The sequence below is a fragment of the Triticum dicoccoides genome, chromosome 1A (assembly GCF_002162155.2).
Source record: "Triticum dicoccoides isolate Atlit2015 ecotype Zavitan chromosome 1A, WEW_v2.0, whole genome shotgun sequence".
NCBI classification, from domain to species: domain Eukaryota; kingdom Viridiplantae; phylum Streptophyta; class Magnoliopsida; order Poales; family Poaceae; genus Triticum; species Triticum dicoccoides.
In genome coordinates this window covers 601,330,022-601,344,726 of record NC_041380.1, presented here as the reverse complement: position 1 = coordinate 601,344,726, position 14,705 = coordinate 601,330,022, and the positions used below count along the sequence as shown (strand labels likewise).

The following is a 14,705-nucleotide window of genomic DNA, read 5'->3' as shown; positions in this document are numbered from 1 at the left end:
AAAACTGAAATTTTAACATTATTTGCAGACTTGCGGGGCCGATTTCGACATCAAGATAACACCGGATGAAAAAGTGATCAACTGAAGAGTTTTTCTCCATTGCAAGATCTACAACTTTGCTTTTGGAACCATCGTCATCCGAAGTAGTATGCGGCCTGCAGATTCAGTGCAAGAGGGCTACTTGATATAATTTCAGCCCGGAAGTTCCGGCCCTCGTAGTCCGAGTTAGGGTAACTTTTGATGATTTGGACGTGATTTGAGTCCTTTTCTTGTACGGGAAGTCCATCCGCCTCATATATATGTAAGGGGTGAAGGCCGATTGAACAACACACAATCGATCTATCAATATATCATCTTTTTACCTTTACCTTTATCCCTCTCCCTTGTTCTTCTTCTTCCTCGTTCTTCGTTCGTTCTTCGTTTGCAGGACGGCGAATCTCGAGGCCCTAGGGGCGATCAGGTCGACCTAGGGCATCCCATAGCCGCCGCGCGCCCTGACGGGGTCCCTCCCGGGCGTGTGGGGTTTCGGGTATACAAAAGCGCCCGCCGGATTGTCCTGCGTACCGCGCTTCCGGCGGGTCTCCTTCGACGTGAGCTGCGGTGCATCACCCCCGGCGTCGAAGGTACACGGTGACGTGTTCGTGTGCGAACACAATCATGAGCCTCGCTCCGCACCTGGGACGGCCAAAGTTTGAGGGGGGGTGTACTTACCTGGTTTTGACTTTCGATTCCCTGGTTTGGCGCTCCAGCACACGGGAAAGGTTCGCGCGCGGGGGAAAAGCGGCCTAGCGCGCGCTGGTTTTGGTGCTCCAGTGCGCGGGAAAGGTTCGCGCGCGCGTCACGGCCGGCGCTCGTTATAAGAAGGCGCTCCCTCCACACCCTGTCCGCCGCCCACTCGTCTCGCCCCCTCCTCACTAGCCTCGCCGTCTCTGCGCCACCATGTCGATGCACCGCCCGGGCGCTTCGGATTTTCGCGGAGTCCGTGAGCGTTGATCCGGCGCCTTCTCCTTCGAGATCTGGTTTGGCGAGAAACGCCTCATCCTCGGCACCTTTGACACCGCAGAGGAGGCGGTCCGCGCGCACGACGCGGCAGCGTGGCGCCTCCAGAGGCCTCGTCGGGATATGAATTTTCCCAACGTGTCGAGCCAGCGGGCGCAGGATCTCGCGCCTCTCCCGCGGATTTTCACCGACGAGGATCTCCATGTCCACCAGAGGCGACAACGTCGGCTCGCCATTGTCGAGATGGACGTGGAAGCCATGGTGGTGTAGCGCGAACGCTTCCCGCGGGACATCGTCTACGAGCATCAGTTCTACAAGCAAAGGAGGACGGAGAGAGACGCAAGGAGGACGGAGCCAGCCGCCTATCGGGAGGACAAGCATGCGCGGAAGCAGGCCGCTCAATTGAAACTGAAGCTACGAGAAACGTCGGGTTGGGACTTTGAAGACGAGCAGCATGCTGACGCCTACATTTAGACGTCGGAGGAGAACATTACCGAGTCGGAGTCAGAAAGCGACGAGTAGTTGATCTTTTCTTTTATCTGTATACGCTAGAACTATCTATATATCATTTTTATCGGAAAAAATGGCCGGCGGCGTCGGCGACGAAGCAGGAGAGCGAGGGTGTGCTGTTTGATATGGAGAGGCCAATGTGCCACCGACCAGCGGGCCCTGAGAGGAAAGAGGGCGAGCGCGCGCGCGTCCGTCTTGTGTCCGTACCGACGCAAATCCGACTCAAAAATAGGCCGGGAATGGGTCGGCAGGCGAACGAAAGCGGACGCGCGTCCGTTTAGGTCGACGCGTTGGACCGATTTTTCTGTCCGCGCCGATCCAAACGAACAACGGCGGACGAAATGAGTCACCCCATTAAAGTTGTTCTTAGCACCTGTACACAATGAAGCACTGAAAAAGGCCTCAAGTGAAGAAGAAGAGTGCAGACCCAATTTTCAATGGTGCCGATGCAGAGCAACAGATCCCTCTCGCGTGCTCGCTGCTTCCCCGCTGCTGCTTCTCCATCGCCGTGCCCAAGGAGGAGGAGCGTGCCGGCGCGCCCAAGGTGTTTGAGATAATGCCGCGCCCGTGTCGGACCACCTTCCCAGGTACGTACTATTGAAATGTGATATCCTCGTATTTATTTCCGACTGATTCTCCTCTTATCTCTAGCCTTGTATAGATTGATCTCTAGAGATATTGTAGAGTTAGTTGGCTTGTCACGCAAGACACCTCTTGTATATAATGTAACCGACTCCGATGGAATACAATTGAGTTGCATCCTATAGTCTTCTACATGGTATCAGTTTTACCGTGATCCTATCGCTTCCGCAACCCGTCGCCGCCGCGCCTAGCCCTAGCCGCCGCCGCGCCAACTCCTCCTGCCGCCGCCGCCGCGCCTAGCACTCGCCGCCGCCGCAGCCTCTACTCCCGCCGCACCCTCTCCTCCTGCCGCCACCTCTCCCTCCCAAAACCCTAATCGCCGCCACCGCTCCTCTGTACCTCCTGTAGCCGCCGCCGCTCTACCCCTCTCACCCAAAAAAACCCCAACCATCTCCATGGCCAAACCATCTGCCTCCGACGCCGACTCCTTCTCCGGCACCACGTTCGCCTCCGATCGCCTCAACGAGATCCACATCAAGGACCATGTTCCGGTCATCCTCGACCTCGCCTCGCCGTCCTACAACGCATGGCGCACGTACTTTGCGCTATTGTTCCGCTCCTACCGTCTCATCGAGCACGTTGACGGGAGGGTCGACTACACCGACATGAAGGACGACGACGAGTGGCTCGCTGTGGACGCCTGCATCGTCAAGTGGCTCTTCCTCACCATCTCTCCCGGCATCTTCAACATGGTGAACTCCCGCGATCCGTCGGCGTACACCATGTGGACACGGCTGTGCGATCTCTTCCTCGACAATCAACTCCAACGCCGCGTCTTCCTCCAAGGTGATTTTTTCACCATGCAGCAAAACGATCTTTCGATCGACGAGTACTGCACGCGGATGAAGGTTCTTGCAGACGAACTCCGTGATGTCGGCATGAACATCGACGACTCCGTCCTCCTCACCAACCTCCTTCGCGGCCTCCACCCCGACCTCGGCCAGTCCGCCGCCAATCTCTCCCTCCTCACGCCGACGTACGCCAAGGCGGTCACGTACCTTCGCATGGAGGAAAAGCGCCTTCGTCACGCGGCGCGGCAAGCTCCTCTCGCCGCCCTCCACGCCGGCACCACCAAGGGCATCCCCGCCCTCCCGCAGCCTCCTCGCGCCCGGGCTCCACCACCGCCCGCCGCCCCTGACCAGGGCCGCCAGAAGAGGCGGGGAGGTCGCGACGGCCGCGGCCGCAACGGCGGCACCCAGCCCCGCCAGGCGGCCCCGCCCGCTCCTGCTCAGGCCGCGGTGCCCCCGCCCTGGCTCACGGGGTACAACCCCTGGACGGGGGTGGTGCACGCCTACTCGATGCCCCTTCCGCGGGCACCCGCTCCGGGCATACTTGGCCCTCGCCCGGGTCTTCATCAGGCTCTCCTGGCCGCGCCCGGAGGTCCCGGACTCGGCGGTTCTTCGGCGTACACCGGGGCCATGGCTCCCGGTGCTGCTTCGTCATCCTCCTACGACGCTGCACCGATCGGCTACACCTACGACCCGGCGCTCCTAGCCGCCCTCCACGCCGCCCCTTCCCCAAGCAACTACTCTGGCGGCGGGGACTGGTACATGGACACAGGCGCCGCTGCTCATATGGCGTCCAACCCCGGTATCCTCTCTCGTGTCTCCCCGTACCCTCTGTCTTCTCGCATCGTCGTCGATGATGGATCCACTCTTCCCATCACCCACCATGGTGCATCCTCCCTCCCTCTCTCATCATCTTCCCTCCCTCTCCATAACGTACTTGTGTCTCCATCCTTAATCAAAAATTTATGTTCTGTCCGCACTCTTACCCGTGAACATCCTGTTACTGTTGAGTTTGACAAACATGGTTTTTCTGTCAAGGATGCCCACTCCCGGAAGGTTCTGCACCGATGTGACTCCCCCGGCGATCTTTACCCGTGTGGCCAAACGACAAGCAGTGGTCCCGTCGCCCTTCACGCTGATGTGTCTCTCTGGCATGCTCGCCTTGGCCATCCCGGCGCCGACGCTCTTCATAAAATTTTGCAGACTTTTCCCTTTTCATGTAATAAATCGGCAACACACACTTGTCATGCCTGTCGCGTAGGAAAACACGTTCGTTTGCCGTTTTCAACTTCATCAACCATTGCTACTTTCCCTTTTGATGTTATTCATTGTGATGTGTGGACATCTCCCGTGCCTAGCAATTCGGGTTTATCATATTACCTTGTCATTCTGGATGATTTCTCTCACTTTACTTGGACTTTTCCGTTGCGCCGCAAATCCGACGTCGCTTCCTCTCTTCATGCCTTTTACGCCTATGTTGCCACCCACTTTCACCGCACCATTGCTCACCTCCAAACCGACAACGGAAAGGAATTTGATAACCTCGCCATTCGCACTCTTTTATCCTCTCATGGCACAATTTTTCGTCTCACATGTCCATACACATCTCAGCAAAATGGTCGTGCCGAACGTGTTCTCCGCACTCTTAACGAGAGTGTTCGCGCCTTGCTCTTCCACGCACACATGCCGGCGAGGTTTTGGCCCGATGCCCTCGCCACAGCTACCCTTCTCCTTAACATCCGGCCTTGCAAACCCCGGTGGAACTACACCCCTCATCACCTCTTATTTGGGTCACCTTTGTCATACGATGATCTTCATGTTTTCGGTTGCCTTTGTTATCCCAATATCACCACCACGACACCGCACAAGCTTGCGCCTTGCTCTATCGCTTGTGTTTTTCTTGGCTACCAACCAAACACCAAAGGTTTCCGTTGCTACGACCCGAAGTCCCATCGTGTGATCGTGTCTCGGCACGTGTATTTTGATGAGGTTGTTTTTCCGTTTCAGCAGGCTGCACCGCGTCCCTCGCCACCTCTGGACGCCTCTCCTCGCAGGCCTCGTGGAGCCCTTGCGCTCCCACCGCCTCGCCGTTCGGGCGCGGCTGCGCCTTCGTCGCGTGCTGCCTCGCCGCCCTCGGCGTTTCCTCTGCCGACTCAGGAGGAGTCGGCCTCCCCGGCCACGCCGGGCCCCCGCCTCTTGGCTCTGGAGGAGCCCGTCCCCCCGGCCTCGTTGGGTCGTCGCCCCCCGACTCTGGTGGAGTCGGGCGCCACCCCAGCCGGACCATCAGGGGCCTCGTCGGCTCAGGCGGAGCCGGGCTCTTCGGGCTCCTCTACGCCCACATCGCCGACCGAGCGTGCGCACTCCGGCTCCCTGTCGGCTCTGGAGGAGCCGACCCTCTCGGCCCCGTCGGCCGGGCCCTTGACACCCGTCACAACGCCGGCTTCTTCTTCGTCATCTGAGCCGGTCGCTGTGGTGCCTCGGCGTCGCGGTCCACGCCCGCCTCCTCCGCCACCTCACCATCATATGGTGACGCGTGCCAAGGCCGGTGTGCGCTAGCCGAACCCGCGCTACCACAACCTCAGCGTCACGACCCTCTCTCCGGTTCCGCGATCGGTGCGTTCTGCGTTGAGTGATCCGCATTGGACCGCCGCTATGCAAGCTGAGTACGATGCTCGTCGCCAACCGGACCTGGACCCTTGTTCCTCGTCCTCCTGGAGCCAACATCATCTCGGGCAAGTGGGTTTTTCGTCACAAACTCCATCCGGATGGCTCACTGGATCGGTACAAGGCTCGCTGGGTTGTCCGAGGATTTGCACAACGTGCTGGCATTGACTTCTCTGAGACTTTCTCTCCGGTCGTCAAACCCGCCACGATTCGTGTGGTGCTTCAGCTGGCTGCTTCTCGTCACTGGCCCGTCCATCAGCTCGACATCAACAATGCTTTTCTGTATGGCCATCTTCAGGAGCGAGTCCTCTGTCAGCAGCCGACTGGGTTCGTTGACCCTCAGCGGCCGGATGATGTTTGTCTGTTGTCCCGGTCCTTATATGGCCTCAAACAGGCTCCGCGCGCTTGGTACCAGTGCATCGCCGGATTCCTTGGTCTTCTTGGGTTTCGCAGCACTACATCTGACACATCCCTGTTCGTGCTGCATCGGGCTGATCATGTGGCTATGCTTCTGCTCTATGTTGATGATATTGTCATCACTGCCTCCCGCACGGATCTTCTTCGCGACATCATTGGTCGCCTCGGTTCCGAGTTTCGACTGAAGGATCTCGACGCATTGCACTTCTTCCTCGGCATTAATGTGCGACGTGATGACACTGGGTTCTTTCTGCATCAGGGACAGTATGCTCTTGATCTTCTAGACCGTGCCGGCATGACTGACTGCAAACCAGCCGCCACACCTGCCGAGGCCAAGCCGAAGCTCTCAGCCTCCGCCGGCCAGCCTGCCACCGACGCTGCTCTTTATCTCAGTATTGTGGGCGCCCTTCAGTACCTCACGCTCACCAGACCAGACATTCAGTTCGCAGTCCAGCAAGTTTGCTTGCATATGCACTCGCCTCGTGATGTCCACTGGTCTTTGGTCAAGCGCATTCTTCGGTATATTCGTGGCACTCCGACCTACGGTCTTCGTCTCCGTGCATCCGCCTCGACTCAGCTCCTCGCTTATACTGACGCGGATTGGGCTGGCTGTCCAGACACTCGTCGCTCCACGTCTGGATATTGTGTCTTCTTCGGTGACTCCTTGGTCTCTTGGTCCTCTAAACGGCAGCCCACTGTTTCCCGTTCGAGTGCTGAGGCCGAGTACCGTGCTGTCGCCAATGTTGTTGCGGAGACTTGTTGGCTCCGTCATCTTCTTGGTGAGCTTCGAATTTCTCTTCCGAAGGCTACTGTGGTCTTCTGTGATAACGTATCGGCCACCTATCTCGCGGCTAATCCGGTGCAGCACAAGCGCACTAAACACATCGAGCTCGATGTTCACTTTCTCCGCGAGAAGGTTCAGTTGGGTCAGCTCCGTGTACTTCATGTACCGACCACCCAACTGTTTGCCGATATCATGACCAAGGGATTGCCTACCGCTGCATTCCAGGAGTTCCGTTCCAGTCTTTGCATCGCCAACGCCGACGCCGACGCCGACGCTTCGACTGCGGGGGGGTGTTGAAACGTGATATCCTCGTATTTATTTCCGACTGATTCTCCTTTTATCTCTAGCCTTGTATAGATTGATCTCTAGAGATATTGTAGAGTTAGTTGGCTTGTCACGCAAGACACCTCTTGTATATAATGTAACCGACTCCGATGGAATACAATTGAGTTGCATCCTATAGTCTTCTACACGTACGTCCCCCACGCTATCGAGTTGGCAACAACGACGCTGCTGAATTGGATTGATGGTAACTTACATGCTTTCGTGCGCAGCAAAGAACAAGCAGAAGAGTAACATGGTGCAGGACTGCAGGCGCTGCTCGCCCGCGTGAAGCTCCTCGTGCGGCCGCGGAGGAGCAGTGGCAACATCGATAAGGATGAGGAGCCGGCTGTGCATGTGGACAAGATCGACAACTATGACGTGATCCCTAGCCTCAGCACCCCGCGGGCCTCTTCCTCGGCCCAGTCACCGACCAAGGTAGTACAAGTATTATTTTCCTTGCTCCTACATCTTGACACTAGCATGCTAGACAGTTCAGTACTCCTTCCGTTCCTAAATACTTGTCTTTCTAAGCATTTCAACAAATGACTACATACGGAGCAAAATGAGTGAATCTACACTCTAAAATATGTCTACATACATCCGTATGTAGTAGTCATTTGAAATGTCTAGAAAGACAAATATTTAGGAACGGAGGGAGTACATTATATGCGATGCTTAATTAGCGCCGTTGATCTGTTCATTGCTTAAAATTAGTTGCGCGTTCTTGTCTTGAAGAAAGTAATATAATGTGCATAATTATAATCACATTGTTCTTCCTTTTACATGCGTACTAGTACTATTTAGAGGGTCCTAAATCAGTGAGAAACTGCATGCTATCTCTAACAGTGGGCAGCGTGCATATGGACAAGATCGGCAACGATGAATCCATGATCCCTCACATCGACAACAAGGAGGTTCCTGCAGGCCGCTTCGTCAGCCTAGTCGTCGACAAAGGTGCCTTGCTAGTCACTCTCCAAAAGATTTTGCTTTGCTTGCACATGTACGATATGAGAGAACCTTTGATTTTTTTTTCTCTCCTTTGGCAGGGCACAGTCTTCTCTGCACGCATCAAGTTGTTGATCTAGCTGCCAAGATGGGCACAGACTTGGACAAGCACCGCGCACGAACAAGGATGGATGCGGAATCTCTTGGCTCGACAACAAGGTGGATGCGCTGGTCCTCTTGGCCGGCAACGAGGGTGCCCACATCAACAAGATTAACACTACTCCACACAACCTAGTCATCGACCGAGGTAGCTAGCTAGTCGCTTGTCAATCGATTTTGCTTTGCCTTTGCTTGGACACATGTAAATACCATGCATTGATATTTCTATTTTGCAGGTCATCAAGTTCTTGAGCTGGCTGCCAAGAGGGATACAAACTTGGACGAGTGTCCATGCACAAACAAGGATGAATGTGGAATCGCTTGTCTCAAGAACAAGGAGGAGCCGCTTGTGCTCTTGGCAAGTGACGAGGATCCGCTGATAGACAAGCACAAATTTGCAGCCCCTCATCTTGACAGCAATGAGATCAATACCTCTCCACGCAGCCTAGTCACTGACCAAGGTATCTAGCTAGTTTCTGGTCAACCAATTTAGTTTTGCCTTTGCGTACATATTATGCATCGACATTTTATTTTGCAGCGCATCATGTTCTTGAGCTGTCTTCCAAGATAGACATGGGCAGGGACTTGGTTCAGGTAATATTAGTTTGCTTCGGACAAATTCCTTTAGTATGTTGGGATTGTTTGTTGTTAATCTAGAGATCCATGCCCCAAATATTTTTTTTGTTCTTTCTCAGCACTATTTTAAATGGCATTTTCAGCACCTTGATATGATGCTGAATTTAGTCAAGATTTTTTTTAACATATCCTGCAATTTCATTAATTGTGGAAGAGGTCCACACAACACCTGGAAGATTACACCACTCTATTCTAGTGCATTTCTGTTAATGTACATTGCAACCATTTAGGTCAAATGTACGTGAGTAAACATATTTTTCCTTTTTGTCTTCCTGTGCAGGTTCACTACAAATTATATCCTCATGTTTGTAGGATCATGGATCTTTGCATTGGAAATAATATTCTCATTGTGAAAATCCATGATTCTGCAAATACGAGGATCTGATTTTCGGTGGTACCGCACGGGAGATGAATAAATATGATAAATGAAGTTGAATGACCTACATTTTCCTAAATGTTTACATTAACTGAAATGCAATTGAATCAAGTGATCGTTGTCAAAGATAAAGAACAACTAACAAACAAGGTATGATACTTTCTAACTGAATGCAATCTAACTTTCCTTCATTAATGGATTTAACCAAAATGCTTTGGAACTGATTGATCAACCAATATTCTTTCAATCTAAAAAAGAATTAGAAAAAAAATACTCCCTCCATCCGGAAATAAGTGACTCAACTTTGTACTAAAGTTAGTAGAAAGTTGAGTCACTTATTTTAGGATGGAGGGAGTATTTCCGAAGTTTATGGATCAAAGAGGTATTGTGTTACATCTGCGTTGCTCCCAGAAGAAAGCTCAGTGAATAATATGCACCTACTTGAGATCTGAATAACAATATCATTATTGTGTCTGGTGCAGTCTGATAATGTCTTGCGCGACTCGGAGGACAAAGAAGTGTGTTTTAAGGGGAATACGGTAGGATTAGGGGAGGCATCCCATCTAGATCAAGGTTTGGCTTCCGTGAGAAGACGACAACCTGCCTCTGGAAAGGCTCACCAGAAGTCATGGGATTTCTCCACCTCACTATCTTCATTCCATAGGGCTTGTCCGCAAACAAGACTTTATTCTTCTCAAGGCTCACAAAGCTTTACACCAGACGGCGTATCAAAATGCTCGAGATTTGTTTATAAAGAACACAATCACCATCAACATCATGTACTGCATCAGAATGTCTGTCTGCAAGGACAAGGGGATTTGCCTCTGAATCTCAAAAGGCTCATCAGAAGGCATGGGATTTCTCCACCTCATTATCTTCGTTCCATAGGGCTTCTCCATAAACAAGGCTTGGTTTTTCTCAAGGCTCACATGGCATATCACCGGGTGCTGTATCTAAAGTCTTGGGTTTTGATGATGAAGATAAAGGTTCACCATCAACCTCATGGTGCATCACGACGTGTGTCTGCAAGGACAAGGCTGCTTGCACCTGGTGGTGCTGGTGGGATGAATAACACCAAATTTTCTGAAAAAGGTGATGGCACAGCTCAAATTGTGTCTCGATGTCTGTCAAACAAAAATACGACATCTTGCATTTGATAGTGTTGACGACGATACTCTGCCAAAGAAGATGGGTCTTGCCGTGCCTCCAACCTTGTCGGCTGCATCACAACCACACGCCTCTAGTGGTCTGTCAAAGAGCAAGAATGAGTGTGTATCAAAGCACAAAAATCTTCCTGGAAACAGTATTAGACCTGCCACCCCACCTGTTGGCGGCAGATTACCATCCTCACGTGGTAGAAAGTCCAATGCCCCAACCTCTACTCTTAGCTACATTGTTCATGCAACAAGATTAAGAAAAAAGATAAAAGATACCAATCCACTTGGAAGATGCCCATCATTTGTGCCTCTTGTATAATAGGAACTTACAGTGGCGTTTTGCAAATGCTTACGCAAATCAAATGCAACCGAGTCAGAAGATTGGTGCTGAGGTAAACCTCGCCTTGTGTAGCATTAGTTCCCCTTGTTACACATATTTTTTGACATTTTTTAGTACAATCCAGTCACACTTGTAGCACTTGTTAGACAGTTTTTTGGCATTTTGGTGTTTCATTTGCCATATCCTATATCTGTATGTAAGTCAGAGAGAATGTCGATGGCCCTGTTCAAATTCAGTTTCTTTTTGTTTTGTGATATTACTATTATTGTTGTTATATATTTCAATTTGTGTATTAGCCAAGCTCGTTTCCTTACTACAATTTGCTCATTTGGAACATAATATGCTCTTCAGCGTATGTGATGAAAACTCAAGAATGTTTGAATCTCTGGTTAAGAAAAGGAAAGATGTACAAAGGCTCAGGTAGGAGGTGAAATTAGCAATGGTGTTGAAAGAACAAGTAAGATTTGTTGTCATTTCACTTATCACACTGCAATTATTTTACTATCAAAGCTAGTCTACGATTTGCAAGGAAGACAATGTGTGTTGGAAGTTTCACCATTTTTTGTGCAAGCTAAAACTGTTTGCGTTGAAATCTGTGTTGCCTTTTAAATTTGGTCGTTGTGATTGCATATTTTGTTATCATGATGCAGATGAACTACCTCGATCGCTGGGTGTGGTTGGAAGGAGATCATTCCAGCACTTTGTTTGGTGCAACTGAAGCGCTTAAAGCGAGTACCCTTCGTCTCCCGGTCACAGGAGGTGCAAAGGTAACATGAAGTGTTTTTAAAATATTTTTATATATCATGGCTCCTACTGAGAAGTCTAACTATTCCACGTGCTGAGCAAGTTTTGTTCCAGTACTATTTTCTGTTCTTTATCTATTAAAAAGCTGAAATGATGCTTATTTGTGCCTCTTGCAGGCTGATGTAACTAATGTTAAGAACGCTGTCGGTTCAACAATTGACCTTATGCAAACACTGGGCTCATCCGCTTGCCATTTGTTTCGGAAGGTAAGATTCAGAAGCTCTCTTACAGATTTGAGTGACTCTTATGCTTGTTTTTCTGCTATCCAAACTGCTACTGCATTGGTCAAGGAGACCATGTTGCTGCACGGAGAAAACGGAACTGATATACAAATTGAACTATTGAGGCCCATCTTTCCTTGATATCCTATCAAATTGTTGGAGGTTGTTGCCTGAGTTCCCGTCAAAATATAGAATTAGCTAGACTGATCCACCTTGTGGCAATTATGCATTTCAAATAAGGAACAGCAGACTGGAGATATACTTTATTAGAGAAATATTACATACAGGCCTTGAGGTATATAACCACCAAGCATATTTACTTTGCGGTGTGCACTTGTTCAGATAGAGGCTACACTCCCTATGGTAACAGAGCTTTCAGCTGTTGCCGCTGAAGAAACGGCCACACTGAAGGAATGCAGGGGGTAAACATTTTGTAGAGTATAGGCTTCAGGACATCCCTTATCTAGCCACTCATTTAACTCCTGGCTACAGCAGCAACCCTACAAGTAAAAGCTTGGTCCTTTTTTCTCAATCATCATTTCTTAAGTAGGATGGATATGTACACCATCACTAGCTAGGATGCTACGTACATACTCTGTATCATCTTGTGGCTGACTGACTGGAGAAAGATGTTGGTTGGTGGTGTACATAATAGGTGCAGCAGTCGAGCTTAAGGACACAGGCCGTGCAACAAAGAAAAAAATAAAATAGATAAGCCACACTCTTTAGTGGCTCATCCGACCCAGTACATGGGCAGTTTTTTGTAGGCCGAGCTCCATGGTACCCTATATCGTGGCCGTTCAAACTGGACTGAGATGCATCAGGATATGTGCATAGTTCTGAAAGACTGCAGCTGTGTCAGATGGATCAATGCTTAATACACTGGCGTCAGCGTCAGAATGACGGGCCTCGCTCACATGCAACTCATTGCTTCACATGCAGCAACCTGACTGACGCATCACATCATGTGTCACTGTTCAGCACTCTTTTTTTTTCTGAACGCAAAACTCTCTTGTGTGAACTTTACTAATGACATGCAGCACATGCGCTTGTGTGTGAAAAAGTCAAAAGATTTTTCACACTGCTAGAGGCGGTGGGCACGTGAGCTTTTTCTCTCTTATCTCTCTCACAGCCCCTGTCTCCCTTCTCCAAAACTTTCACTACTGCTCTCTCTTTCTCTCGTGGAAAAATGTTTATTCTTTCTCTCACTTCTCTTTTTTCTCTCTCCCAGCCTCTACAACCAGATTAATATGTTCTCTCTCATGCTGCCATTTGTCCACTCTCTCTCACACATGGGATTAGAAAAGAAAATGGTTTCTCTGTTCTCTCATCCTTCACATGAACAGAGACAAGGGAGTGACACGACGGGGAGGAGACCAGGAGTGACACGATGGGGCACAGTGCTGCTGGGCACGCAAGACCTACGAAAAGGAATCTGGCCACTGTTCACGTAGCCCTACTTTTCAGACTAATCACAGAGTGGCTACAGTGATACTACTGCTGATGCATGCACTAGCACACATCTCCATATGGTAGCCAACGGCACAGATAAGAGGCACCGGATAGGACAAGCTACAAAGGAACTTTACCAGTACATGGTTGTCCATGGCTGGAGCACAGAGCAGACTTGCGCGTAGATGGTGAGGTGAGAGGTGCCGCCTGTCGGTGCACATACTCGGCGTGGAGCCGCCCATGTCGTGCCGGGGCAGCAACTGTGATGCGATGTACTCCAGGGGTAGGGTTGAGGCCGCCGCGCAACACCTCGGTTGGTCGGAAGCAGATTACAGAAATTGCATGCCGCCAACGCAAGCAGTTTACTGGAAGGAAGACCAGCGCTGGCCTGCAGCCTGCCGGGCAGAAGCTGATGGAGCAGGGGTAGTGAAGGAATCAGCAGGACTTGTTGAAATGAGGTGAAGATAATGAGGTTTTACGCACGTCACCCAGGCAAATACTGCCCAAAAGATTACTTCTCCCCTTGATTTTAGTTTGGTCGTAGTCTGACCGCACTTTATCTATTGGATTGGACTTGTAGATAAATATTAGGCATTGCCATGTTTCATGGTCTGCTGTATCAGATGCAATCGACTTCTGCAAAGCTTCCATGAACCCTCGGGCAGAAATTGGCCAAGCCTGTGGTGTTGGTTTCTCTGTCAGTTAGGTGCTATCATGGTAAACAAAAAGGCATTGCCATTGCCATTGCAGATGGCACGAATCATGAGCGAGAGAGAGAGAGAGAGAGAGAGAGAATCAATGCATTAAAATTTGAGTGGAATACATGAATACAACTACAATATTTTGGCCCATGTTTGTTTGAAACAAATACATGGATGGTAGTACAATATTCGTCTTAGCAAATACAAAGTGTCGCTTGTGTATGTTTGAGTTAGTGATTTTGCGTCCTTCCTTGATGCGTCAGTTGTCTGTTGCTTGGCATACACCTGAAGATTCTCTTTTTTTTTTTGCGGGGAACACCTGAAGATTCTCAAGAAGAGGTTCTTGAGGATTAGCTTTTGACAGAAGCATGACCACTTCATTCAGCACGAATCCAAATGAAGCTTGCAGATGGCATGTATGAACATGAATCCTCGTGTTTCTACTTTCTATGCATCCAAGACGGTCCTAGCTAGGTGTTGGCCGACTGGCCAGGTTACAGATCCGTGGCCTCCTCGGCTTTCCCCTTCATGACATTTCCATCTTCCCCCTCAGCTTCCTATATCTCCCATATGTCCCCTCCCAGCAGCCTTCAGCTCTTCACCAACCCATGGCAGCTCCCGATTTCTCTTAATCTATCTCCACGTCCATGCTCCTTTCTTTCTCTCCTTGCATCCATGGCAGAAAAAACTTCCCCGAGGGCGGCGAGAGGAAGCACTGGGCACACGAGTGGATGTACGCAACGCCGGTGGTAGGATATGCAGCAACACATGATCATTCTGTACAGG

General features: G+C 50.6%; 1 pseudogene; it reads left to right on the top strand.

The window, feature by feature from the left end:
- The first annotated feature begins 11,081 nt into the window (after window positions 1–11,081).
- LOC119357029 lies at window positions 11,082–12,472 on the top strand (annotated as a pseudogene).
- Window positions 12,473–14,705: the final 2,233 nt, after the last annotated feature.